Below are 27,332 nucleotides of genomic sequence, written 5' to 3'. Positions count from 1 at the left end.
GAAAAACTAGACTCGCCACTATTTGCGATGTTAACAACTCCGCCACATAAACACCCACCCTAAAATTGATAATAAAAAGGCAATTCATTTATGTTTATCAATTAATCATTCCTGAGTGATCTAATTAGTGGCAATGTATACGGTCCCTTATGCATACGGTGAATAGTATACAGGTATGTAGCCTATAGCTTAGACGATACGAGTGCTTCGCATGCACAGCTCGAGAGTTCCTTCACCTGCAGGTCTACAGGGAAACCGTGGAAGCTGCCGTGTCCGCCGCCCAGACCTCGATGAGGTAGCAGCCGTAGTCCTCAGAGCAAAGGCATGGACGGCCAAAGCAGCTGCCGATGCGCCCGTTGTCACAACACTTCCAGCGCTACTGGACTCTCGTGCGCCTGCGCAAAACACAATGCATACACTATGTATAGTACGTAACGTTGCGACTTAACACGAGTAAACCTGTAACAGTAACAATGGCTTGGGTGTTGCGTCCCAGAACGGCCATATCATTAGATAAGATATAGAACAGCGCCACGCAAAGCTCGTGAGTTTGAATTGCGCATGCATTGTACACTGACATCTTGCAGGTACCCGTTAAGTGACGGACGCTAACGCTACGCCCGCAACGTTCGCAAGCTTTGCGTACGGTATTATAAAGCTCAATAGCATGAGCCGTCCGTAAAGGCGGGCTCCGGAGCTTTCAATTCCTTGGGGTCGCTTTACGTGCACCTATAACGTACACAGGCCGCAATCATCTTAGCCTCCTCTGAAAACGCAGCCACCACGGCCGGGATATGATCCCGCGAACAACGGGTTAGCAGTTAGGCACTATGACCACTTGACATCAGCCTTAGTGTCTACACACACTTCGCATCAACTTTAGCGCCGTTACGGAACAGTTCCGACCCACCATCATAACCCTCACACATTTTTCTCGTTCTGAAAGGACACAATGAATCCGCAATATCTTAAGAATTGCGGTGAACTCTCCTATGAATACGCAGCGTCCAATTGCAGCAATGTCGCCTCCATAGCAACCCACGTTCCAGCGATTCCCACCATACCACAACTCTCTATTTCAAATATCGGAAAAAAATGTGAACGTTACGCCGTAAGAGGATATAGTAGTGCTCGTACTCACGCTTCAAAAGCATCAATGACGCCAACGACCAGACACGAGGAACTGAAGATGGACGCTGGTCAAGTGGTCCTCCAACCAACAACCCGCGTCCGATGAAAACACAACCCCACTTCTCGATGTTCGAAGCACCGTCAACGATTGGCACTTTCTCAACTCATTAAAACTCGACCAACTTCACGCAATTTAACGTTCGCAACAAAGAAGCGGTCAAATGACCCTCGCAGTGCTGGCAATCCTTAAGTAACTCCTTGCTGTGCAGTCCAGACGTCGACTAAGTGAACGCGCGAGTAACGCAAGAGACACGAGCGCTCGGCTCTCGGAGCACGTCTGGAACGCTACTACGACGCCCGACAATTTCCCATTCACAGCGAGGTAGCCCCGCCGGTGTGCCTACTACTATAGGCAAAGAGCAATATGATGAAGAATCAATGTAAGAAAGGAACTAGAAGCGAAAGAGAAACCTTAGGGCAAATAAAAGAGGAGAGAGGAATACCACCGCCTTCCCCACGGCATCAATGGACGCGTACTCCGTTCGTAGTAAAGAAAAAAAATCGTAGTAGTAGTAAAAACGGCCACAGTACACGCCAGGGCCGAATCGAGGTTGCCAGATCACGACAGCAATCCGTTTATTGGAGTGGGGGGCTGAAGTTGGGCGACGAGGGGGTTTCCGTGCACCCAGCGCGTTCCTCCAAAACAACCTTCCCGTTGCTCCTCAACTTCCTGTGTTCCCAGGATACTACCCCTTTTCTCACAGACACTCCGCTAGGTGGCTACGTCGTCATGAACCCCAGTTTACACTACTCCCTCTGAGCATCGCACGGCCGGCTTCTAGCTTGGAACCTTCAGCCCGTTCTACATCCTTATTTTTTCAGTCATATCGGCGATGCACTTGCGATGTTTGAGGCATTTAACGATGAATAGAAACGCCTACGTGTGGGCTGAGCGGTGGTGTGGGAAAGAGGGAAAGGTAAGGGAGAAAGGGGAGTGCCTTCCTCAAGCGTGTGACACACAAACTCAACAGGAGAAAGAAAACGAGTTTGAAGGCGAAGACGCCGGAATTGAAGGCGAAGACGCCGGAAGGAATCTGTTCGGCAGGTTGTCGGTAATCCCGTGCGCGTGCAACCTGGTGGCGAGTCCTTTCTTGTTCACTTCCGCTGCACCCTCCTCATCCCCGACCGGAAGTTGCGCCGGAAGTAGCCTTGAATCGGCGTCTCCCCTCTTGGTGTTCAAGGCCTGTCGTCTACACTTCGCAATGCAATGAAGAAAGCGGGAAAAAAAAGTGGGAGCACGGGGCCAGAGATTTCTAGGCACGCAATCGTCTATGAAGGGAAGAAGCTAAATACAACAAAGATGCCACTACAGCGCAACAAGGTTAGGGATGGGATGACGTAGCTAAGCGGCGGAGGTATGAGAAACGATGAAATGCTGGGTGTGCTACGGAAGGCTACGAGCGAGGTTGAGAGAGAGAGAGAGAGAGAGAGAGAGAGAGAAAATAAGAGAAGAAACGCCCGCTAAGGCTCAATGCAATTTCTCCCTTGCGAGATGAGAACTTAAAGGGTGAAAGTTCGCGCGCACACTTTCTCAATCCGTACGTTGGTTCTCGCGGGAAACTCCTGGGGGGCTCGGTACTGAACCGGACTTGGGAGCCTCAACTTGGAAAGACAGCTGCTCTTTTCGAAGGCAACTTCCGGTTGGGTAAATGCTACGTGAACGCAGTGATACAGACGTTCACGCGGCACAAGGGCGGTGCCAATTAAAGGGGAGTTCACATACACGTATCAATTTTTTATGGACACCTTCTAAAGCAACTCCGTCGATGCGAAGCTTTCAGATGGCTCATCAAATGCAAAAAAAAAGTGACCGTCCACCTCCCGCGGCGTTGGCGTCAACACGAGTGGTGCAAGAAAGGATCATCAAGGGATGACCTTCCAATGAGGTAGCGTCCCCACGGCACGATTTGCGTTGTCGTCATGACGTCAATACGACGTCACATACCGTGACCTCATCACGTGACATCTCTCTTGGTTAAAAGCGGGCCGATCACGGTGGATGCGCAAAACACATAGTTTCATCATACAATAATACACAGAGGGGAATCTGGCGCTAGTGTCTACGCGGGCTCCTTCAGCGGCACTTGTACCATTATGGAAATTACGGGAAGTACAGGTTTTCGGATGGATCCTGTTCTTGAGATACACGACGCTTGTTTGCCGGGTTTAAATCAAGGCGATGTGAGATTATATTTATCTGAAACTTGCTTCGTTATTTTGTGCGTAAACATTATTGCAAAAGGTTTTCGGGAGCATGAGGTAAAAGTGAATCCTGGGCAATACTGCCTAAGGTCTGAAGATTTGACCCGCGGTATTGAAATAAGTAAATAAACAAATAAATAAATAAATAAATTTAACAGCGAGGGTATGCATTGCTCTGCCATTGCGTTCCACATTTGCCGTCAAGATATAATAAATCATTTTTACAACACTTGGAAACAAACATGCTTGTTTTTTTTTTTCTCGAAACCACGCATTGCCTTGTTGTTGAAATAACAACAAAGTATTAAGTGCGAAACACTTAACGTTTTGTCTGCTGCGAGGCCACGTGCATCTGTTCAAGTGGTCTGCCCCAACGCATCTCTATAGTTTTTTTTTTTCGTGAAGTCAGAGGAGCGTTATGGTGAGCTTACTTAGTTTCGCCGTCGTTTTGCAGTCGATTTCAACGATTTGAATTATTTAAACGAGTTTTGGCGAGAAGCGATTATGAAAAAAAAATTGCCCGCAGCTTCCCTCGGGGGAACACTGAGGAGGATGCGGAGCATATAATTGGTTAAAGGGGTGTTAAAGTGCGACTTACTTGGGTCGATGGCTAAATTGGTTAACGTGGTTGTGAAATGGGGTGTTAAATTGCGACTTACTTGGGTCGCTGGCTAAATTGGTTAACGTGGTTGTAGGAGGGGTGTTAAATGAGTGAACACGTACGACACGTATGCGAAAGGGCGGTGTTTATTTATTGCGACGAACTTTGAGCGGTTCCGCCAACACTTTGGCCGGCGCTGGTCGAAGGGACGTCGATCATTGCGGCCTCGGACGTCGACGCGCCGTACAAACCAACCGACGAGCGGCAACTGAGCGAGCGAGCACCGACCTTGAGTATATATACAGCGCGACGGCGCATGCACTGTCAGCTGTCGAATGTTCGAGAAGGGGGAGAAGCGCAACGGCGCATGCGCGCGCGTCAGCTGCCGATGTTCTCGAAGCGTGACGGCGCATGCGCGCTACATTATACAGCTAGCGAATGTTCGTGAAGAGGAGAAGCGCACGCGGTGTGTAGAGGAGGAAGGGTGCACAGATGGTGGAGGAGTGAAGCGCGCGCGGTGTGTAGAGGAGGAAGGGATGCACAGATGGTGGAAGAAGGAGGAGAAAGCTTGCGGACGGCGCCGCACTACAAGCCTCGAGTATTAGATGCTCCGCATCTAAAAAACGTGAACTCGATGCAATATCATGCACTGGCATGGGACGCTACATCTATGCGCAGCGGTGAGTGGACGGCGCTTCGCCTAAATTGTCAGATACAACCTGTGAAGCTCCAACGTCGCAGCGATTCTCAGAACTAGACGTCTTCAGCGTCTTTTTAATAACAAAGGCACTGCTTCAGTGCTTTGTACCGCACCCTACTACCTACGCTGTGCGATAAACGCAACTGAAACTCTAGAAAAAGTTCCGTAGGCAGTTCACAAGCTATCACAATCCAATCCAAAGCCTGTAATTCTCATAATTCCCATGGGGGTATACGATCGCAGCGCCACATTTCTCTCCAGGCATATTGTATGAAACTCGATGACAAAACAAGATGAGGTGGAGAAAGCCTGCAACGTTTCAGATCGTGTAGGCAATGCGAAATTGGAAGATCATTAAGCGTTGCTTTTACCAGTTGAACCTGACAGAGATATCCTGTAATTAAGCCACTTAGCGCACACTCTTTATTGCACGGTTTTACTTGAGCCCCTGTTCGCCACACAAACCGCTTCGGTTCGAACCTCGCTCGAAACAGGACATTTTCGTTGCTTACTTTATTTGCATATTTCTCGATTTTTCTGTCACGGATAAGATGAGGATTTTTCGCTCGAAACCAACGACGCCAAAGTAGCCACCGACGCCAGAATTTCTCCGAAACGAGCTCTTCATAACACTATCGTTTTAATCTAAGTTCAACATCCCATAACACAGAAGCTTCGTTTTGCGGCGATTCTACAGCGCACTTTCTTAACCTGTGCGATTTCTTCAAATACATTTGTCAACTTCGGCTTCCTTCACAATCGTAATATTTAACAGCTGACGGTTCATATTTCTGGTCCGATTCGCCACCGCGTTTAACTACAGAGCCGTGATTAATCGGCTCAACTATGACAAATGTCGTTTAAATTCTTTGCTAACGTCATTATCTCTGGTAACCCATCGTTGTAACATAGTACTGTCTGCTATAAATTGGACTAGCAATAATATGTGGGGTTAAATGTCGGACAACCGGGACAAGATTACGAGGAACGCTTTAGTGGAGCACTTTAGTGGAGTGCTCAGGAAATTTTCACGAATTGGGTGTCCTTTAAAGACCATTAAAGACCACTCACATCGCCCTGTACATGTACTTGCACAATTCGCCTCCACCGAGATACACCTGCCGCACTCGGTATCGAATCTGCGACCTTCATTCAGGTTGCAGCCCAGCAATACAATCACTTATGCACCGTGGCAGACTTGAAAAAGATCCAGCCCCCAATTGTATAATTGGATGGATTACCGAGTGTATCGCAACCTTACGCCTTCAGGTGTTCGAAACTATCACAATGGTAGGCTTTTTTATATTTTTTTGGCTACCAGCATTAAATCTAACACTCCTCCACAGTGTCTGTATGCAAAGTGTAGCTATACGCGACGCTAGAAGCGGGGTCAAAGTGCAAAGGCACTTCACTGCATCTGTAAAAGCGATGAACGTACCGCTATACCTCCGTCTACGCCGGTTCACAAACGGGACGTTGGCTTTGTTTCGACGGTGACCGTGGCGCCCGTTTTCTGGTACAAAAGGCGGTCTCCGCCCAAATTTTGACACTGCATGCCGATGCCAACCTTGTCCCCTTTTACTGCAACCCCCATGCCCTCCCCCCCTTCTATGCTATCCCTCAGACAGAACCCATTCATAAAACACAAGCACCCTGTATCCTATGCAACCGTGCGCGCCCCGCCACTCGACGCCTCGGGCAACACAGCCAGCTGAGAGCGGAACTAAAGGCAGCGAAGGGATGGAAGGATGCGACTCCAGTTACAATAAGAAGGGATGTTCACGCAAAGCGGCCGGCTTTCGGGCTAAACGAAGGTGTATGCGTGTTCCAATAAGCGTGCTTGGTGACACAAAAAGAATGTAGACCAATATCGGGAGACTTTAGCGGTAGCGTGACAATGAATAAATGAAACCAGTGAGGGAACGCGTATGCGGAATGCTCTATTTCTGAAGATGAGTGGGAAGGATAGATGGATGGATAAACCTGATGGGGTCCTTTAAAACTCACTTTAGCACGTTGCGGGCCGCTCCCACGTCCGAACAGAAAGACCAAGTCTGTCTGCTGCGTGCGGAAAATAATTTATTTTATCCACGAACCCCGTCATCCTGCACAACATATATCCCGTCTATAGTTTTATTCTATACTAGTACTGTACCACCGTTCGGCAATGCAGTCTTGTGCATGAAATGAGGGGTTCAATCAAGATTGGAAATTAAATAACCTGGCTTAGGTAGGCTTGCTTTGGGAGCTCACGGGGATACTCCTAACCAGGGGGTACAAAGATACATGGGATGGACGTCGTTGGAGTGCAGGGAAGCTAGCAGCAAGATAGAATTTGAGGATCGGTTGAGAAAATTGGGAAATGAGCGTTGGGATAGGAAAGTTTTCAGCTACTTGTACATGAAGAATGTTGATTATAAATGGAGGAAGCTAACTCGAATATTGCCAAGCAAGTATTTAGACAACAGCAGAATACCAAGCCAAAAGGAAACATCAGTTAAGAAGAAGGAGAAGATAACAGAGATGGACATGTGGAAGATTGGAATGCTTACGAAATCATCTCTAGAGATCTACCGAATTTTCGAGAAGGAAATTCAAAAAGAAAAAATCTACGATGATTCTCGGGGTAGTTCTCTGCTTTTCGAGGCGAGACCGGGAATATTGCGGACCAAGACGTACCGAGCCAAATTCGAAGGCACAAACACGCTATATAGTGCGCGTGGAGAGGATCAGGAAATGGCTGAACATTAATTATTGTTCTGTAAGGGGCTCCACTTTATAGTCCAAGATGATGGTGCGGAATTTTTCAAATCATTTGGGTTTAGAGACAGTGAAGGCAAAATAGACTTTAACGATGAAATAACCAGGCTGGGGCTAACTGATTCGACGCTACAATCAAGGCGCGAGTGAAATTCAGTCCTTCAGCACATAGTGATAGTACTTAACTTTATGTCTAGGTGGCGTGAGCCTCCGCCTGATCTAAAGGGCACAGCCGGATACCCCCTTCCATCCATCCAGCCATGTAGCCGGTGCTGCTTCAGCACATGCCCTCTATAAACAGAAATGCCGCACTGGATTATGTGAACAGCTCGCCGAATAAAGTGGCTCTGCCACCTGGGTTCTATGCACAGTAACACAAAGCAACGATTGGGAAGGGGAGAGAAGCGGGGGGAGAGAGGCTTCCTTACTAAAAGCACTGTGGTTCCATAGCGATACTCTTCCCAACCCTCGCGCGCTTCTTTTCAGAATGACACGAACTCCCCACCCACAATCACCATTCCGAAAGTCCTCCCTTTCACCGGGACGCCATTGTGCTACAAGACTGACTGACTCCAATGCCCCCGGCAAAGCTTCATAAGGCACGAGTGGAAGGGAGGGGGGAGTTGTCACAGAAAGGAGGGGATGAGTTCCTCGGCAAAAGAATGTACGCTCTGTGATGCCCCCTCCGCATCATCTCATTGTCAGAAAGCAGAATGACCAAACTTGGGGGTAGCCAGGAGGAGAGGGCGTAATGCGGGGGGGGGGGGGGGGAGTTCTGACGTGAACTTGTCCCCATTTCCAACAGAGCTTTGCTCTCTATTTTGACTAGGCACTCCCTTCTCGCCCTCTATTTTAACGTGTATGAATGTCGGGCTCGCCTCAACCCAACGGGGACATACACACACATACCGCCTCCCTTGCCCGCCAGGTGGCGGAACTTGACGTCCCACACGGAGCAGACCATGACCACAATCGACTGGATGCACGGCTTTCGTTAGTACGGCTGCAGAACCGCGTCACGAGGTGGATGGATAAGTTGACGTTAAAGATGGAAGAAAGACAGAAACGAAACAACAGCGTCGAAGGAGGAGAGGAATGTCTAGATGAGGGAGGAGGAAAAATTCCCTAAATAAACATCGTCAATCAAGCCACGCGTGTTTCCGCTTTGGGCGGCTTGCGTTACCAAAACCTGAGCCCCGTTCAACCCCTGGGTTCCTTTCAAAACGCGACTGTAGGAGCGCCTTTTCTTTCTGTTTTTATTCGACAGAAAGAAAGGTCTGTGCTATGCAGCCGTGCATGCGCAGGCGATACGGCCAGTGAGGTGGGGCTGGCATTCTAACGGTTTTGGGGGAACGGAGTACGGGGGTTTTGATTCGAGCCTACCATGTCTGAACAACAGCGGCGTCTCCCCCCGCGATGTACGTGAAAGACAGCTGCTTCGCATTCCACGTGCTACGAGTACTGCTCGCTTACGGTTAGTGCACCCTTGATTTTTTATTTTAGTGTCATGCTCGGATGACGTCACCTATTGGAGTATGGGAGAGTCGACGGAGAATACATCCCCGAACAGCTGCTAGATGGGAGTCGGAACACAGCACGCGACAAAGTAGATGCTTAAGCCTCGTGGGGGCGGGGTAGGGGGCTCGGAAGTGGAGAAATGTAGCTCTTTTTTTAAATAATAATAATAATATTAATACCCGGACTTTTACGTGCCGAAATCACCGTTTGATTTTGAGGCGCACCGTTGTGAAGGTTTCAGAAATTTTAAACCATCTGGCTTTTTTTACCGTGCCCCGAAATGCGCAGTGCACGGGCCTCTATCTTTTAGTCTCCATCGAAATGCGACCGCCATGACCTGGCCTCGAACCCACGACCTTCGGCTCAGCAGCAAGGCACTGCAACCACTGCAATAGCATCGTGAAACGCCGCTACACTAAAGATGACTAGTTGCTCCGATGCTTCACTGGACTGCGAGCACGGTGTGGTTGAATAATCGTAATATTTCTAAGTATGCATCGTGCCTTTGCGAAGTGCTCACATTGGACCGATAGAAATGGGAAAGGGTTGTGGTGTTAAAAAGAGAAAATGAAGACTAGAGAGTGAGGCCTGCAACTCTCGGCACCAAGGTACGACACCTCAGCAGTGGTCCACAAGGGAAGACAGAAGTGGGAATAACATAGACAAGGAGAAAAGTAAGGATTGGGAGACGGTTAGAGAAGTCCGCGGACGCGAACCCGATCGCCGAGTGGTCGTCGAAGAGAGGAGGACATCGTGGAGAGGAAATCTACCGAACGTCTTTCAGATAGAAGGAAGCGATGGACAGGGACGGCGCACTTTGGGAGATGAGAGGAGGCGAGATTTCGGTTGCTGTCGTCTCTCAAGCTGAACGTTAGCTCTATGTCATACTCAAGAGTACTTTCACGGTAATGACGTACGGTGCTGCGGTTGATACTTGCGAAAGACGTGCACTTCAACTACTGCTATCCTCAGTATAAATCACGAGACGGTCTCTTTCCAACGTATTGAGACAAGTATAGATGACGGGCCAACCTTCGCATCAGGCGTGTAGCTGTCGCCTCGTAAAGCAGTGAAGGCCATTTTGGCTTTCACAACGCCCTGACTGAGTGATGCCATCAGAGCACACGCGCGAATTCAACAATTTTCCTTTTTGATTACCTCCTCTATCGTCTTTCCAGTCCCTTTTTCTATTCCCCCATTGCAGGGTATACAACCAGACGCTCTGCGTGTCAAGCTTACATTCTTTTTTTTATGGGAAACTAGAGAGAGTTCAATTCGCATAGAGGTAAGAGAGGTGAGTTGACGCTCGTGTTTCTAAACAAAGCACGAATAATGAGGCACACAGAACGAATTCCTTCGTTGTAGCCTCGTGAATAGAAATATCTAAGAACTAACATTGCATTAGATGCGTAGATCATGATGGCCATGAGGTCAGTGAGAGTGCGGTGCCGCAGCAGCTTTAGAAGCAAAACGTACGGGCCGTGACACGTAAAATAGATGCGAAACATTGTATACGAGCAAGAATGTCACAGCACCGGATGTTGGCTATGTTATTGAAATAGTGGTTGTCTAACACGTATTTCCTCTTTTTTTGTGATTCGCAGCGAAGAAGGCCTTCTCAATTTGAAACACTACACAGATATTCATTAAGCAATGTAGACAGCTAGATAAGAAAAGAGGAAAGAAGAACCCGAAGCCTGACTCAAGGGTATTATTCATCATGAAGAACACACACACACACACATACACACACACACACACACACATATATATATATATATATATATATTTGTGTGTGTGTGTGTGTGTGTGTGTGTGTGTGTGTGTGTGTGTGTGTGTGTGTGTGTGTGTGTGTGTGTGTGTGTGTGTGTAAACATAGCCTGCGCTTCGAAGGCTGGACAGATTCAGTGGCGAAATAAGAGAAAAAATAGCTATTCCATATTGTTTCCAGTATGCGCAAAAGAGCAACGACAATTTCATGCGAGCAGCCAGCTAGAATAATTTTCATACTGAAAGAACAAATTCAACTAAAAACTCGTTTTGTTTCTCACCCGACTGTGTCACTAGTAAAGAGCTGTAAATGTTCTCGTGGATTCCTCGAGTGCAGCGAGAAGAGAACGTCAGCAGTGCGCGCGCGCAGTTTGAAGCGTCGCACGAAACCAGAAGCCCTCGGTTAGCTGAACGCGAGCTCCGCATTCCCGCAATACCTCGAGTATATATTCCCTCGGCAAAAGGTAATCACGCGCGTACCACCCCATTAGCAGAGATTCCGGGAGCTCGACACATAGGCCGGTCGACCTTGAACCCTGGGAGAAGACCCAGTTACCCCAGGCCCCGGAAAGACACGCCGATTAACTCCTGGGGCGTACACACCCACATACACACACAAGAACGGGAACATTGGCGGTGTTAGCGTTAGGAAAGGCCAACGTGAGCGCAGTGCAGCGACAACGGCGGAGAGGGTGAAAGTTACGTCAGCAACAACGATAAAAAAGAACGCGGCGTACGCACAACAACAGGTCACCGCCAGCTGCCCTCCGAACGACCACAAACAGGCGCCCGTACACTGAATGAAGTACACACCAAGCGGGCGCGCAGACGCTGAACCACAAGAACCGAACGATTCTAGGGAAATTCCCCGAACTGAAATAAAAAAAAGGCCCTCCACTACCAAGGAGAAGAGAGCGCATACGCACGGTATGGCGTCTCGACCCCTGTGTACGCACGAAGCCGCGCATAGGACACGCACACAAGCCAGTCGCCGCCATATGGCCAGCCGTCCCGAACGCGCGCGCCAGCTCAACCCGCTTTCCCATTCACGTTCGCTGCGAGGGAAAAGAAGGAGATAGGGAACAGAGCGCGCCGACGCAAAATCGCGGAGCACGCCAAAAACGCGGATTCCAAGCGTCCGAAAAATTCGGATATCGCGGGCACCACATCCCTCTCCTCCCCCCCCCTTTTTTTTCAGTGGTAGAGAAAGGAAACAGACTGGAAAGAAGGATACGGCAGTCACCGGATTGAAAGCGGAGAGGCAGAGAATGAAAGGCGGCAGAGGAGGAGGAGGGTGCATGGAGTGATGCGACGTCAGATACTTCACAGAAACGATCAGCGGTGGTGTATGTGCGAGGGCAGGGAGGAGGAGGAATGAATAGCGGAGGAAAGTAGAGAAATAGGAATGGGGAAAGGACGGGATTCAAAGCGGCGTTGCAACGGTCCCAGGCGAGAGGAGAATCGCCGTACACTGTCGCCCCCTCGTCGGGGTTACGGCCGGTGTAAAACTGTGGCGCCGCCAGCAGAGTTGGCGGGGCGGCCCAGAATCCGGGCGTTCCGAAAACCACCTGGCGTTCCCGAAATCGGTGAAAGGAAATAGGTCCATAGAGTATAATCGGAACAAAAAATAAAGTTCGGTGCAAGAAAAAAAATAACGTAGTGGGGTTCAAGGGTGGAGGGTGCTGGAGCACGGCTTTTCGGATCCCCCCTCGTCAAAGAGGTGCGGCTTCGTCCAGTGGGGCGCTCGCTTCGCTCTCTCACAACACACCCGAGCGGAGGAGCGGGGCAGTCGTGATCGGCTGTGGAAAAAGCGAGGAAAAAGCGCCCTCACAGCCTGAGCACTGCCATACGTGCGCCGAAAACCCGGAGAGCAGACCTGCAGCCTATTCTGGGATCTCTTTGTAGTGAAAAAAGACGTAGGGGACTATTTCTCTCCCGTGACCCCCAGTTTCCATACTCCTGCCACTCTCGGATCCTTGTTTGTGCGTTTCTGTAGAGCGAAAACGCAGAGCCCAATACGCCCTTCACTAAGTGCAGCGTTCGCCAGTCCTCCCCAGCCGTGACTGGGGCCCATTTCCGGCCACCTCTCTTGGATTTCTCCAAGTTCCGGGAGGAATAGAAATCTACTTCCACCTGTCCGTTCCTATTTCCTTCCTTCTACTTTTTTTTTCCTCCGCCGTTTCGGTCTGCGCCGATGGCACCGACTGTGACCTTCGCAGCTTGTTCATTGTGTTCCGGTACTATGCGTTCTTGGCTTTGACCTGGCGGCCGGCCCTGTAGTGTACGCATTTTTTTGATGCGTGGCAGGCCGGGGGATGTGAAATGGGGCATCGGAAGCCGACTTGAGTTATACACGCAAAAAAATGACACCGTTTCAAGACCTCGGAATTGAGCGTACAACGACACTGATTAAATAAGATAGGAGCTCGAATTATCATATAAAACCACAAAGAAGCTGAAGTACAAAATAGCGTTTTAGGTGTAAACTCGCAAAATTATAAATAAATAAATACTGGCGATGCTTACAATTTTCCGAGGATTTGAAGGCGAAAGCAAAGCTAAACCCGCAGGAATTCAGATGATGCACCAGCCACCCCAACTCCGAAATTCAGATAGAGAGGGGTGTTTTACCCAAAATTAGTCACAAAAACAGGTGTCCCTATATCGAGCAATTCAGATAGCGGGGGTGCTTTACTGAAAATTAGTGGTGAAAATACGTGTCTTTCTGAAATAGTCAGTCTGCAGTAGGTGCCCTTCCATGGTCCCCTCGATAAAAAAAATGCCTGATAAAGTTTTTTTTTTTTTTCGCACTGTTTGCGGAGATGCTCCAACCTCCCCGACGGTAGACCCTATTTCCCATCTATTCCCCATGGGAAGCCACTCTTCGGGTCACTGGCTCAGGCGATCAATTGTGAATGGCGGACGCGACTTACATTAGAATGTCGGCTAGGGTGCTGACGGTTGTCCGGAAGCCCAAACATATTTAGTTAATTTTTTTAAATAAAGATCCATTCATCCATACGTCTGAGACGGCACATGTTTGACATGGTTATCAATGCGGGGCCGATGTGAAGCTATAATGTCGATTTAAGCAGGTGCGAAATGCGAAATTTGAGTTTATATTGTCGGAACAAAGTATCTTATCAAAATATCCTGAGTTTTGTACTTGCTCAGTTTCGTCCCTGCAAACACGAGATTAGTATAGCAAAGATTAAATTGGCGCGAGTGTCCCTTGAATTATGAAGAACAGTTTACGTACACAAAAGTTTTATCTTCATTTTTAAGGATGACACGCTAATAATTAAAACGAAGAGGAGAATCTGCCTATAGCGACACCTGTATGGTGCATTGCTACAACAGAAAAAGAAACTAAATCTTTTTTACGAGCTGCTGCGTTCTAAACTAGCAGCTACATTTGAAGGAATCGACTGCAACTCGACAACAGAGTCGTCAGATGCCGCTGGCGATATTCACTTCTAATATTGAACAATTTGCATCACTCCGAAACCAGGTCCGGGAGTACAGAGCCAGAGGCAGGCCCTTAAAAACGGCAGCCACAATGGCTTCGCACCAAAGGAACCGTGAAAAGACGAAGATAGCTGACTTCGGCATCGATGACGGGACTTGGCACCCCTATGGTGTCTTGTGTTTGGCCGCCAGATGTTTGTAAGAGCATTCGATCCACACCGCCTACTGAAGCTCTGAATTGAACACATCCCTATTACACGGCACATCTGATGTCACTTTCAGAATGATTATCATACTGAATTTCACTGCGGTCTTGCATATCGCTGTACGCAATCAATTCATAAGTTAGATTTAACTTCCCAAAACTCCAAATGGCTATGAGGGGACGTCGTAGTGGAAGTCTCCGGGAATTTGGACCACCTGGGGATCTTAAAAGGCCAACTCTGGCGATTTTTTTTCTATGTCAGGATAATGGTTCTTTTGTGTTCCTTGGACACCTTAACACGCCCCCCATAACTGAAATGCCAAAAAAATTGAGAATAATTTTAATTACCGAAGCACTGCAATACAAAACCGAAACCTAACAGAGTGCGCTTCTACGCGTGACGTAATGATTTGCCTGACGCTGCCCGGAACCTGCCTAATTGCGCATAATGCTCGCCAGCTGGCACTACTTGTCCACGCCGTTCGCGGCTATCGGCTGAAACACTTACGCTGTTATGGTGACTATATGGTGAATCGTGTGTGGCTCACAACGAAACACCACTGGGCACCTATCGCACGCCCACCAACACGGAAAAGGACATCGCACGCTCAACCAAGGAAGCACCGGCCAAACCCACACAATCCATAGCAGACAAGCAGACGCTCGAGTGGCACATCAGTTCGTCACTTCCGCCAGGCGAAACTCAACGTCAAACACACAATGTTGTCACTAATTCTGGCAAGCGAGGTGAGCGTTTTGAGGCAATCTATAGAATCTATTTCAAAAGAATCTCCGAAACTCTCAAGCCTGCAATTTGGCATGAATGGTGGAAACGTGCAAATGAGCGTACCAAGTGAATTTCATTGAGATCCACTGGCCTCGAAAATCGCCGGAGTTGGCCTTCAACGTGCACCATAATCTGAGCACACGGGCCTACAGCATTTCCGCCGCTATCTAATATGCAGCCGCCGCAGCCGGGATTCGATCCCGCGACTTGCGGGTCAGCAGCCGAGTACCTTAGCCACTAGACCACCCATGGCGAGGCTTTGCTGTACGCAAGACGAAACGCGTAGAGCGGATTACTGGGGCAACCTAAAAACCATTACTTTACGTATGGAGTAGTCAGACGATTTTGAGGCATCTCTAAGGGTACCATTTCCAGCTTCCTGGGCATGCAAGTGTTAATAATCTCCCGATTACAGAGCCACGTGTAAATTCTTAGTTCGATTTACCAGCTTTTAAAGGTGGATTCACACGAGGGAGCGGAGGCGGAAGTTTCGCAGCGGACGGCGCATCACGTGACGTGCGCGTCATCGAAACATGCCGTCCTCGCTTCATCCGCTCTTCTCCATTCGCGGCATGGATGGAAATGTGTCGCCGCTGTCTCGACCCCTCCATTTGACGGTAGTCTATCCTCGATGCAGAGGATTCAGCATTAAATCATTCCCCATTAGTCGGATTGGTGTGGCAAGGAAGCAGTCTGCCGGCTTAAAATCCACACGTTTTAGTTTTGCGGCGACCACCGAATGTGTTTCGTGTGACAGTGGAAGAGGCGAGGGTCTTTGGTGGGTTTGGTGGTGGATTGATGGCATTCATTCGCAGCGCGCGGCCTGCATGACAACGTAAGCATGCTGCATAAGCATGGGAGTCGAGAGTATGCAAGAGGATTCCGCGAGCGTAGCTCCGGCTGTGTGCATGCGACGTCCCCGCTGCTGCCCCGGCTGAAGCTCGTGCCGAGTGCATTACGCGTATCCTCCACAGAGGGCTTTTTCGTGCGAACCGTCGCAATTCCAGAGCAGCGTAAGAAACACCAGGGTCTTTAGAATCACGCATCTACGTATGTTCTAGTAAAAGAACACAGCACCTAATACTTACGCAGCGATGTTGCGCCACCGATAGGCGTACTATTTTCTTTGTGACCGACCATGTTCACAAGTAAGAACGCAGCCACCAGTTCAAGATGGCTGGGAGTTCAGCAAGCGCTTAAACTTGGGCCGGGTGGCTAAACGGTGTGACAGACAGACAGACAGACAGACAGACAGACAGACAGACAGACAGACAGACAGACAGACAGACAGACAGACAGACAGACAGACAGACAGACAGACAGACAGACAGACAGACAGAAAGGCAGACCGAAATTTCTGCGTTCAAGTATCCCAGAAAAGGCAACCGTATTTAAAAATAGTATTCGGTGCGTTCCGAGGTACCACGTCACTCCTTGAGCCTTCTATCACCAGTCTTTTTCTTTGGAGCAGAGAGATAAATAAACGTTTATTTCGAAACAGTGCTCTGAGCGATGCCCGCTATCAACCTAAGGTGGGAGGGTTCCCTAGTCCAGGAACCCTCTGACTTCGACTGCCCTCTTGGCCCTGGCGGCGAGTTGACGCTGGTCATCCAGGTCCTCGAGGACGATCTTGGCCTCCTACGTTTCGATTAGGTGGTCGTCGTTCGTTTTTGGTGCTTGGTCTCACTCCGGTTGCATGTCGTAGTTTGCGTGGCTTTGGCATTCCAGGAGCAAGTGTGCCAGGGTGTCTGGTACGCTGCAGAGCGGGCACATGTAGCCACGTGTCGTTGGGTAAAGGAAGTGTATTAATATTCCATGTGTGTACGTGAACAATAAAAAATATTTCAAAAATTCGTGACAGCACACATTCAATACATTCTCAGAGTCTCTCACCAACGCGAAGAGAGTGCATTCATGTTGCAGCAGTTTATGCTCCGTCCCAACACCGACATCGCCATTTGCATCATCACAATGGAACCAGCGACAGTCCAAGCGCTCGAACAACGCCGCGCGCGGGTTCAGTCGTCGTTCTGGCACGTCTGCCAAGGCAGTGTGCTCTTAGCGCAACGCTGTATATGTGTCTGACACTGGCGCAGTTCTCATCGAAAAGCGTGCACTGAAGGCCAGGAGGGGGGCGGGGGATACGAACGCGGCACCAATTGCGTCACCGTCGGCGCACAAAAGACCCAAGCTGGTTCGATGAAGCGTGTTTGCTCAATGGGCGTGCGGCACTGGCCGCTCAATATCGGTCGGTCCCGTGAACGCAGCCCGGAAATTACCCGGCCGGTCAGCCCATGAAGGCGGAACGTGTCGGCAGGGACGGTAAAAAATATACATCGGCAGACACGACAGGCCTGCACTCTTGGTGGACAATTTTGGAGCGGCACGGTTTTGTCGCCCGCTAAGTGACCAACCTCTTTGCGAAGCATTCACCTCATTTCGCTCATCTAAGCTGTATGCATATATCTGTTTACCTGATTAGACGCGGTTTGGATCCGCTAAGCGACGCAGTATTGGGTAAGAGCACGATCGAGAGCCGCAGACCAATTTTTGCTTTGCCGTTCGAATGCTGATTACGACGTAACCTGTTTGCTTCAACATATGGACGGTCTCATTTGTAAGTTATATAGGGCAGAAGCAAACTACAACGCCTGTAAGGCTGGCTTATACTATCTATCTATCTATCTATCTATCTATCTATCTATCTATCTATCTATCTATCTATCTATCTATCTATCTATCTATCTATCTATCTATCTATATATCTAGCTGTCTATAGCTATCTATATATCTAGCTGTCTATAGCTATCTATCTATCTATCTATCTATCTATCTATCTATCTATCTATCTATCTATCTGTCTGTCTGTCTGTCTGTCTGTCTGTCTGTCTGTCTGTCTCTGTCTGTCTGTCTGTCTGTCTGTCTGTCTGTCTGTCTGTCTGTCTGTCTGTCTCTGTCTGTCTGTCTCTGTCTGTCTGTCTGTCTGTCTGTCTGTCTGTCTGTCTGTCTGTCTGTCTGTCTGTCTCTGTCTGTCTATCTATCTATCTACCTATCTATCTATCTATTTAAACCTTGATCAATTAATGCTGCAGCAGCCAATGTGCCTTCGCCCAAACCACTGACAGAATGAACGGCCGTCGTGTTATTTCCGGATGACTGATTGAAAAAACAAGAATAAAAGTCCATTTTGTTCGATAAGCTAGGGTATCTTCACTAGTGTGCATAACAAACTTAATATGGGGTATATTTAGGCGACACATTTGGATGCTACAAAGGCGAGCACGAAATATGAATCCTCTATATCACGACTTGTTTCGATCCCACGCAACATCAGGCATGCTGCGCTGGTCGAATCAACAGCGTCCTTTTAAATACGGTAACTCTTTTCGAAAGGTTATTTTATTTAAGCTGTCAATAAATGTCACACTACCGAATTTACGAGCCAACAGATTCACATGAAGGAGAAAAAAAATGACAGAAAATTGAAGTAGACGGCTTATGAGCTAAGATTAACAAAAAAAGACTGGAACGCCTCCGCACGCCACGGCTTGGACGAAAAAACATTTCTTACAACGCTTCCTGCGATGCCCAAGAGCGCAGACCTTCCGCCCGCTCCGAGTTATATTTGTAAACCGTGACGACTTTACATTTCGAAAGACTTGTTCTTATTCAACAGGGTATGTTTTTTTTTGTTCATTCTAAAGGTTCAAACTCTTTTTTTTGTTTTTTTTTACAAGTCATGGAGGCGTGTACCCAGACACTGCAGGTGATGGCGTTGACCTTTAAAATCGGCGGGGAGGGGAGGGTTGTCACGGAGGCACCAACGCTGTGGAGTGTGTGTACAGCCTCGCCTGCAGACGCCCACGCGTAACCACGTGCAAGGATTTCGCATCCGCAATATCCTCGCCGTGTTTATCGCATACGTTCGCATATAACCTAGCGGGTAGCCACTACACTCTTTACTATATTATTATTAATATTATTAGGCAAAATAAGAACTGACAGTCACATTACGTTAAATAGAAAGAGAAAGCATGAAAGCCTAATTGTTAATTCACATTTCATTCACCTTTGATTCAGCATATTTCATATTCGCTTCAACTTTACTTACATTTAATCCCCACCCGGGTAGGCTGTATGCATCACACGTGAAACTGAGTACGAGCCCGTTCACGGCGACATTGGACATAGAATTTAAAAAAAAATCACGCGCCGTACAAGTATTATAACTTAAATATTTTAATGTACAAGCATCAATGATTCGGTGTTGAAGAAAGACTGGCACTGATTTGTTTACTCATGAGCCCCATAAGTGTTTCACCTCGATAATAATAATAATAATAATAATAATAATAATAATAATAATAATAATAATAATAATCTCATTTCTACTAAACGGGTTTTGGAGTGTTTCTTGTTCATTTTCACCAACCGTAAGCCATACAAGTATTGGACCTTCAAAATAATAAATGAGAATAAACAGCTAACGAGTGCGGTTTATAGGTGAGTCTATCCGGTAGCAGGACGCGCACACTACGCCCTACACGAATGAGAGGTGCTGGTGCTCCGCCGCCGGTGCCCTTGAATAAAAAGGTCAGGTGTGCATCGCCTGTTCGGAGAGGAGGACACACTGCTGGAGCGAGGAAGGCGACAGGAGGCGAAGGAGGGCTCGTACTCCGCTTCTTCACGAGGTAGCCGCAAAAAAAGAAAAACGAGAAAAAAAAAAAGAAGCGACGCATGAGTAATGCAAGCCGTACGTGTGTTTTGCTCGAATACGTATGACGTAGTAGGGGTCAGTTGAGGAGCGCAACGAACTGTGCAAGTGCAGCGATTCCGCTATAGAAAGCTGTATTGTAGCAGAAGTAGGTGTTCTCTCTTTTTTTTTTTTTTTGCCTGCTTAGGAGAATAGCGTGTCTACTCCTCTACACAGGTAATAAAAAAACGTGAAAACCACAGCAACGAATAGACGAAACTTCCGTAAAGGAACGTCTGGGGAAAAACTTTTTTTGTAGGGGGAAAGCTTATGGGACTACGGCTTTATTTATGCGATGTGTAGCACATCGCCTGTCGCACAGTTAGCGTAGGCGGTTGGAATTTGTACAACTCCTGCATAATCATCGTCTACGACACACCCCCTAAACTGGTATTTAAAAAACCTAAATTATATGAGGCAAAGTGAATAGCTCGGAAGACTTCGACCACCCGAAGTTGTTTACCGAGACTAAATCTAAGTACCGCGGGCATTCAGCATTAATTCGGCTACCATCGAAATGCACCTGCCGTGGCCGGGATTCATTCCCGCGACCTTCGCTTCAGCGGTCAAGCACGGCAACCGCAGACCACCCTGGCAGGTATTTTGGAAACGGTTAGAGGGGGTAACATCAAAAGGGCACCAACGAAAGATGAAAACAAGAGGAGGAATTGGCAGCCTACCCAACCATCACACTGAGATTGTGTGAAGACATTGTTAATGTTATGAATGAATAAACTAATTAAACAACCTAAGTTTATCTTACGAGAAGGATATCGATGACCTTTAGGACCAATAGCTGTTCTATGCAGCTTGGCTGTCCCCCTGAAGACTTTTACATTAGCTGAATAAGACGTTGACACGACAACTATGTGCGTGAGAGAATTATTACAAGATGCCAGTAATGCTATACCAGTTTCAATTGGGATCACGTCAAATTTTCAACAGCATGTCTACAAAACGCTGTAGCAAACGTGGATAACCAATGTCAGCCAACACATAGCCACGATTTAGCCAACGAAAGCCACGATTCGGCCAACAAACTAGTAGGGGTATTGTATATCAAACAGGCGCGTAAATGAGCTTTTATCGACTGGGGAAGTAGGCGAGGATGATGGCACAACCACCTTTTTTCAGCGTTCATGCGTTGTATGTCCACGTGTATGCTTACGCGCTTGAAATGCTCAAAATTTCCTTAAAATGTATCCTTAAAAGTTTGTTTACAATATTTATACGCACGAACACATGAAAATTTCAACAGGGTGTAGTGGGGGCGAGCTGAAACTGAAACCTCCAAGACTTGTTATTACCAGCCAGAACGTTGCCTTTGAGTCGAACTGTAAGGTGACGTTTTACGTCATACGCGACATCACTGACCACGTGACGAGACCCTCAGCTGTTGAGGCGGAAAGGGATGATCCCTTATGAAACAAAGTGGAAGGGGGAATCATAGTGAAAGAAGCAGATTAGACAAGATTGTTGCTTGTGAATACCACACAACATATTTCTGCTCTTACCATCTGACCACACGAAGACTATTTACTCGACGGATTTTTTACAAGGTGTAGCGGCTCGACAGAACAAAACTGTAATAAAAAAACTTGAACCATCTCCCCGAAGGGAACCCTGGTGGCTGGCAAAGCAGCAGCGTTGCACACGGGTGGCGTGGCGTGTTGAACAGCGTTAACGCAGGTGCTGCCGTGAGCGCTGGAATATTCGTTTGAAGCGATGGCTGGCGTAGGTGTTGTAGGTGACACGCAAAGACGTGTTTCAATGCGTACGTTAGGCGCTCTTCAGGTCTATTGTGCGTGAACCGACGAGTCGGCGGTGTAGCTAGCGGCGGTCGCGGCAAGTGCTGCGGGCGAACGGTAGTGGTGGTAGTGGTTAGAAGAGGAAGAAGGCACTTAATGTGTGCAGCCCGGTGGGGACGCACGACGCAGTGCCTGGCGAACGGACGAGGCTTCATCTGCGGGGCCGAGGCGGGCACGCGTCTGGCGAGGGAGAGAGTGACGTCAATGCATAGCAGCGGCGTGACCTACTTGGCACCGCGCCAACACCTGCGGTGCGCTGCGCGTTCGTACGGAAGGACAGCGTTACACAGGCCACTCAAAGAGCTGCTTCGAATCTAAAATGAAAATCACGTTGGCGACGTTGGAATAAAAGCAAACACTACCCAGGGCAATTTCGATGCGCGCCATATCTGATCAGCGCAATCCGTATTCCCGCTGCCACCGAATGGCAATGATTAAGGGCATCTATAACACAAGCACGCGTAAACATGCATACAGAACACACACTAACATACATGCACACATATACAAACACACGAACAAAACACACAGCAACCGGATGCAGTTCTACACATAAATCAGCGACACATTATCACTCGTGAGGCCACCAGTCGCTTTTTTTTTTGTCATCTTTACAAGGTGGGCGAAACCTATTTCGAGTTGCGCTGACGGTCGGCGAAGGCGCCCAGCTAAACGAGACCGGCGTTAGCAGCTTTAAAAGCTTGCGAGGAGCAAAAAACAGCGCCTCTGGTACAGAACCATGGCCCTGTCTTTCTTACAGACAAACATCCCGAACACGACACGCTTCAAACAAGGGTAAACAGAAATAGCTGGAAGCACTAAGCGATCGTTGTAGGAGCTTCTGAAGCGTAGACCTTCAAGCGTGTTTTGAAACGCGTCCCGCGGTTTCGTATGCGGGAAGATGACGTTAAAAGGCAGTTTGAGAAAACCTAACGCAACGCTTTGCGATAGCGTTGGTAGCTTGCGTATTATGCTCGTTTTACGGGCCCCCGTTACGTGATGGAAATAGCGGGTGACCCCGGCGAACACTAAGTTTTGCGTAAGCTATAATAAAGCTGCCTGATTGAGAGCTTCAGTAACGGTGACCCCAAAAACCAGTTGCTTAAGCCGTTGTGTTCCTTTGTATTCTCAGTGGATTATCAACGGATACAAAGGAACGCAAGAGCGTCTATACGCAACGACCTTGGGCTTTCTAGCGCTAAATCTCTTAAACGTTGACAAGCGCAGCATGTCAATGTTCTGAAAAAAAAATAAAAATTCACGAAGCAAAACATACAAATGGCGATGAGTGAAGTTAATTCATTGATTGATATATTGATTGATTGATTCGACGAGTGATCCGTATCAACTTCCCGAAAATTATCTACTGGAGCGTAAAATTGAACTGGACATAACTAATCAATATCTTGCAGTCCCGGATTTCTCACACATGCCACGACCGAATAACAACAGCTGCATTGCCGCTGTCATTTTCCCCGTGGAGCGAGCAAGATCTAACACGCAGAAAAAAAAAAAAGAACACATTTAAACGCTAAAGTTTGTAGGAGCCATTTGGAGAAAGTTGGTTGTCTGTGCAGTAAATAAATTTCGTACACCTGCTTGTTTCAATGTATACGCCTCTAAAGGAACCAGGAGAAAGATTGAACCAAGAACAAATAGGATGGCTTCAACGCAAGAAGAAGAAGAAGAAGAAGAAGAAGAAGAAGAAGAAGAAGAAGAAGAAGAAGAAGAAGAAGAAGAAGAAGAAGAAGAAGAAGAAGAATGCGTTTGTTTCACTAGGGTTGCGCTCGATGTGAAAGACAGCGCAGCACCGGCGGGGGGTTACAGGCCACCGCGAGTAACAGGCTCCGGCCTGCAGAAACAAAATACCAGCCTCGGCAGGTTTCCACACGCCCGCGCCACTCCACCCCACGACACCACCCTTTTTTCGCCTCCCCACCACCTACACGTCGAAGGCTCGTAGCTGGTGGCGGGTGCGGCTATATTCGCCAAGGCCTGTCGAGACAGCGCGTCTCCGTTCCCTCTAAAGGCTGGTGCACACCGGCGACTAGCAGCGGTCGCGCGACCATTTGCGACTGGTCGCAACCAGTCGCGAACGGTCGCAAACGGTCGCAAAGCGACTGCGTTGGCCAGTCGCTTCTTGACCGATTTTTCAGTCGCGCGACTGCAGTCGCAAAGCTGCTTAACCAATCAGCGATGCTCAATTTTTTTTTCATTGCGCTGGCTTCCTGCCGCCAGATACAAACGAGTGCGTTCCTCTGGGTTTGTGGCACCATGGCCACCACGGAATACTTGGCTTGGAGATGGCGGGCCGCAGCAACTCGAGCAAAGTGTCGAATTTACGTGGTGGCATTCGCAAGAAGCTAGACACCGTCAAAGTAAAGAGAAAATAAATTGTGCACTGTCTTTTCCCCGTATTCGGAAACTTTTTTTTGTCTTGAACTTGACTTGTCAGCGCATTCAACACAGCGTGTTTGGAACGCGTTTGTACTTCATGCCTTGGCAACGACTTAAGACTCCACGTTCGAGACGCATTTGTGCTGCATTGTAGGCTGTGGCAAGTCAAGGGAAATTCAAGGATGGTTTCTGAATACGTACGACTCTCGGAAATACTCCTCGTCGTGTCAGCGCAGCTCTGAAGGCAGGCGGCTTGCATGGCCGGTCAACTCCCGCGATCGAAAGGATGGTCACATCCACTACCGGCTTTTTTTTTTCTTTGGAGGCATCTGTGATGCCAGCGCTGACACCATGGCACAGTGCATCAGCACCTTGAAATTGTCTTGTTCTTCGCTTGAATCGAACTTGACGCTGTTGGGAACGCTGTGCGAGAACGGACTCAGCTGGCGGCGATCAGCTGATCGCGCCGGTCTCAGGAGTTCTCGCTCATAACGAGATCCGGACGTGACTCTCCGGTTTTGCGACTTCCGGTCGCTCGCATGCAGCCTCTGTCGGTGTGAACATCAGTCGCTTTTTGGTCGCCAGTCGCGAATGGTCGCGCGACCGCTGCTAGTCGCCGGTGTGCACCAGCCTTAACTCTTGGGGCAGGCCAGCCGTGGAGCTATACGACCTCAGTTTGTGAATGCCTGGTGTCGCACGCTGATGCAGACAGTTACGGGGCTCACTTTTCTCTTCTTTTCCCTCTTATAGCCACAATCCTAGCAATAACCTAGTTCACGATTTTGTTTTGCTATTACTAAAATTGTTTCATTGCGTGTTCTTTAAGGGCAACAGTGTATAACCTATGATTTTCATGTCATTTTGTAATACCGGCTTTTTTGTTTTCTATCAATATGAATCTCTGTAAACAAGTATTCGTTTTCATATGCCTTCCCTGCTATAATCTCTGATGCGATTGGCAGTATTGTTAAATAAATAAATAAATAAATAAATAAATAAATCTCAATCTGAATGCCAGCGCATGTCTGCGTGCAGCGTTGAACGTGGAACTGGCATGTCCGTGAGTTTGTGTGATGGCACTTTGATGCACCGAGCTTGTGCCTGTGAGCTTTAAGTTGTGTATGCGTGTGTTATGGGTGCTTGACTGACGTTTCCTTGTCTATGTGCGCTTGAAAGGGCGCACCTGCATCTATGTGTCTAAGTTCCTGCACCTGCAGTACCTGCACCTGCATCTATGTGCCCGAGTAGCCGCCCTTTCATCGATATGTTTCAGTACCTGCACTTGCATGTGTGTGTCTGAGTACCTGCAGTTGTGTGCCTGAGTACCTGCACCTGCATCTATGTGCCCGAGTAGCTGTCCGTTCATCGATGTGCTTGAGTACCTGCACTTGCATGTGTGTGCCTGAGTACTTGCAGATGCATGTGTGTGCCTGAGTACCTGCACAAGCATCTATGTGCCTGAGTATCGGCACCTGCATCTATGTGCCTGTGCATGACACTCGAATGTACTCGTGTTGTGCCTGTGAGGTGGAAAGCGCATGTGTTCAGGCGTTTCTGAATGCGTATGCCTGAGTGTTCGTCTCTTCGTGGGCACTCGAACGTATGCTTTCGGGTATTTGAATGCATGCGTGTTATTGCATTGGATGCTCAGAACCTACTCTGTTCTTGTAAAAGCCATGAAGTGTCAGTGGGCGTGCATGTGTTTGTGTGTACTTGACTGTGTATGCGCAGGCGAATATATGCGGTCCTGCTCGTGCGTGTAACTTAATGTTCCGTTTGTGGGCGCTGGTGTCTCGCATACATGGCACACACTTGGAGCATAACTGTCTCTTTGTGTTGCTATTCAGTCACCGAGATGGCACGAAGGCCGAAGTTGTAGTCGCATGTACGCATCAATGATTTAGTGAATTGCAATATCGCAGTCGCAACTGCAAAGTATACACTGACTGTGTACGTCAAATTGTGACTCCACGATACCAGAAGAGGCGTGACGGTCAAGTCTTTCAGTTGCATGGGAAGCCAACTTGAGTGCTGTTCGCTTTGGCAACGCTGTGTCAATCCATTTGAGCAAATTAGCATTTTTGAACTAAACTTAACAGTTATGTATCTGGCTGGAAATCACGCATACTATCGGTGCAGTAAATTTGGATAAAAAATCGGCTGCCTCTTTCCTTGGTGACGGAAATTTAACTCGAGTCCCGTTTTTTTTTTTTTTTTTTTTTCCAAATCCCCGATGCTACACTGACACGAGCATAAATGACACTTCTTGTTCGTCTGAAACCCACCACGACGTTTCCTTCGTTAAGCCCACGTTTGGTCACTAGTTCGAAGTATGAGCCGTTCGCGCATGGTCAAATTTGAGACGAACCGTTGTCCGCCTGTTGCTCTTATGGTCTTGAAACTTACAGCGCGAAAGCGTACGCACAACAAGCGTAGTAATGCGTGAATAGCTTTGTAGGTACTGACAGCCAACTGGATCTCATGCTGCGGAGGTGCGCACGACGTTGACAATAAAAAACAGAAAGTAAAAAAAAATAAGGTGAACATACAAAGGTAAACTCGAAACCAACAAAGCCACAACATGAATGAAAATTTTTGCTTTCTTTATAGTCACTATTATACGCGTTCACACAGTAGCTAAGAACGTTAGTGCATTGGTAATTCTGCAACAAGTAATTTGTAACTTTTTATTGACGGTTTGATGGTTTCCAGCAAACAAAAAGTTTCAAATAGGAAGACAACGCCGTTAATGCTTATCTTTATAACATCGATATGCGATAAGCACATGCAATGTTCCTGTTTTTATAATGCACACAGGGAGTTGGTATTTCCGTCCATATCAAATGGCAGTCGTTCATCATAGAAACAACGCTTCAAAAAATCACACATCCAACTTTTTTTTTTTTCAGCGGAACCCCTACCTAACATCTACGACGAAACAACGGTAAGAAGGTGCATGAAAGAAACCAAGCGTCGAAGAGATAAAAAAAATGAAATGAAATTGATGTCGTTTCAGGGCACGGGCTCAGTAAACAAGTAAACTTTGAGGGGGCGGTTGGCTCGAAAGAATAGCAAACTTCCGAGCGAAGGCGCCTCACTTGGCACTAATTGTCCGGAACCTGAGCGTTCTCAGGAGATGGGCGGGTCTAGAGCTCCGTTGTGTTGCAAATCT

General features: G+C 48.0%; 1 protein-coding gene across 2 annotated transcripts in view; it reads right to left on the bottom strand.

Moving 5' to 3' along the window:
• The window catches only part of sd (TEA domain transcription factor 1 homolog scalloped), a 237,377-nt gene that overhangs the window by 110,549 nt on the left and 99,496 nt on the right, over positions 1–27,332 (bottom strand). For both annotated transcript variants that reach the window (XM_075871106.1, XM_075871107.1), the window contains exon 3: positions 237–395. The gene's annotated coding sequence lies outside the window, so the exon portion shown is untranslated. The remainder of the gene's footprint in view (positions 1–236; positions 396–27,332) is intronic.

The sequence above is a fragment of the Rhipicephalus microplus genome, chromosome 8 (assembly GCF_043290135.1).
Source record: "Rhipicephalus microplus isolate Deutch F79 chromosome 8, USDA_Rmic, whole genome shotgun sequence".
Taxonomy (NCBI): domain Eukaryota; kingdom Metazoa; phylum Arthropoda; class Arachnida; order Ixodida; family Ixodidae; genus Rhipicephalus; species Rhipicephalus microplus.
Note: the sequence above shows the minus strand (reverse complement) of the source record. Positions and strands in the feature narration are given on the sequence as shown.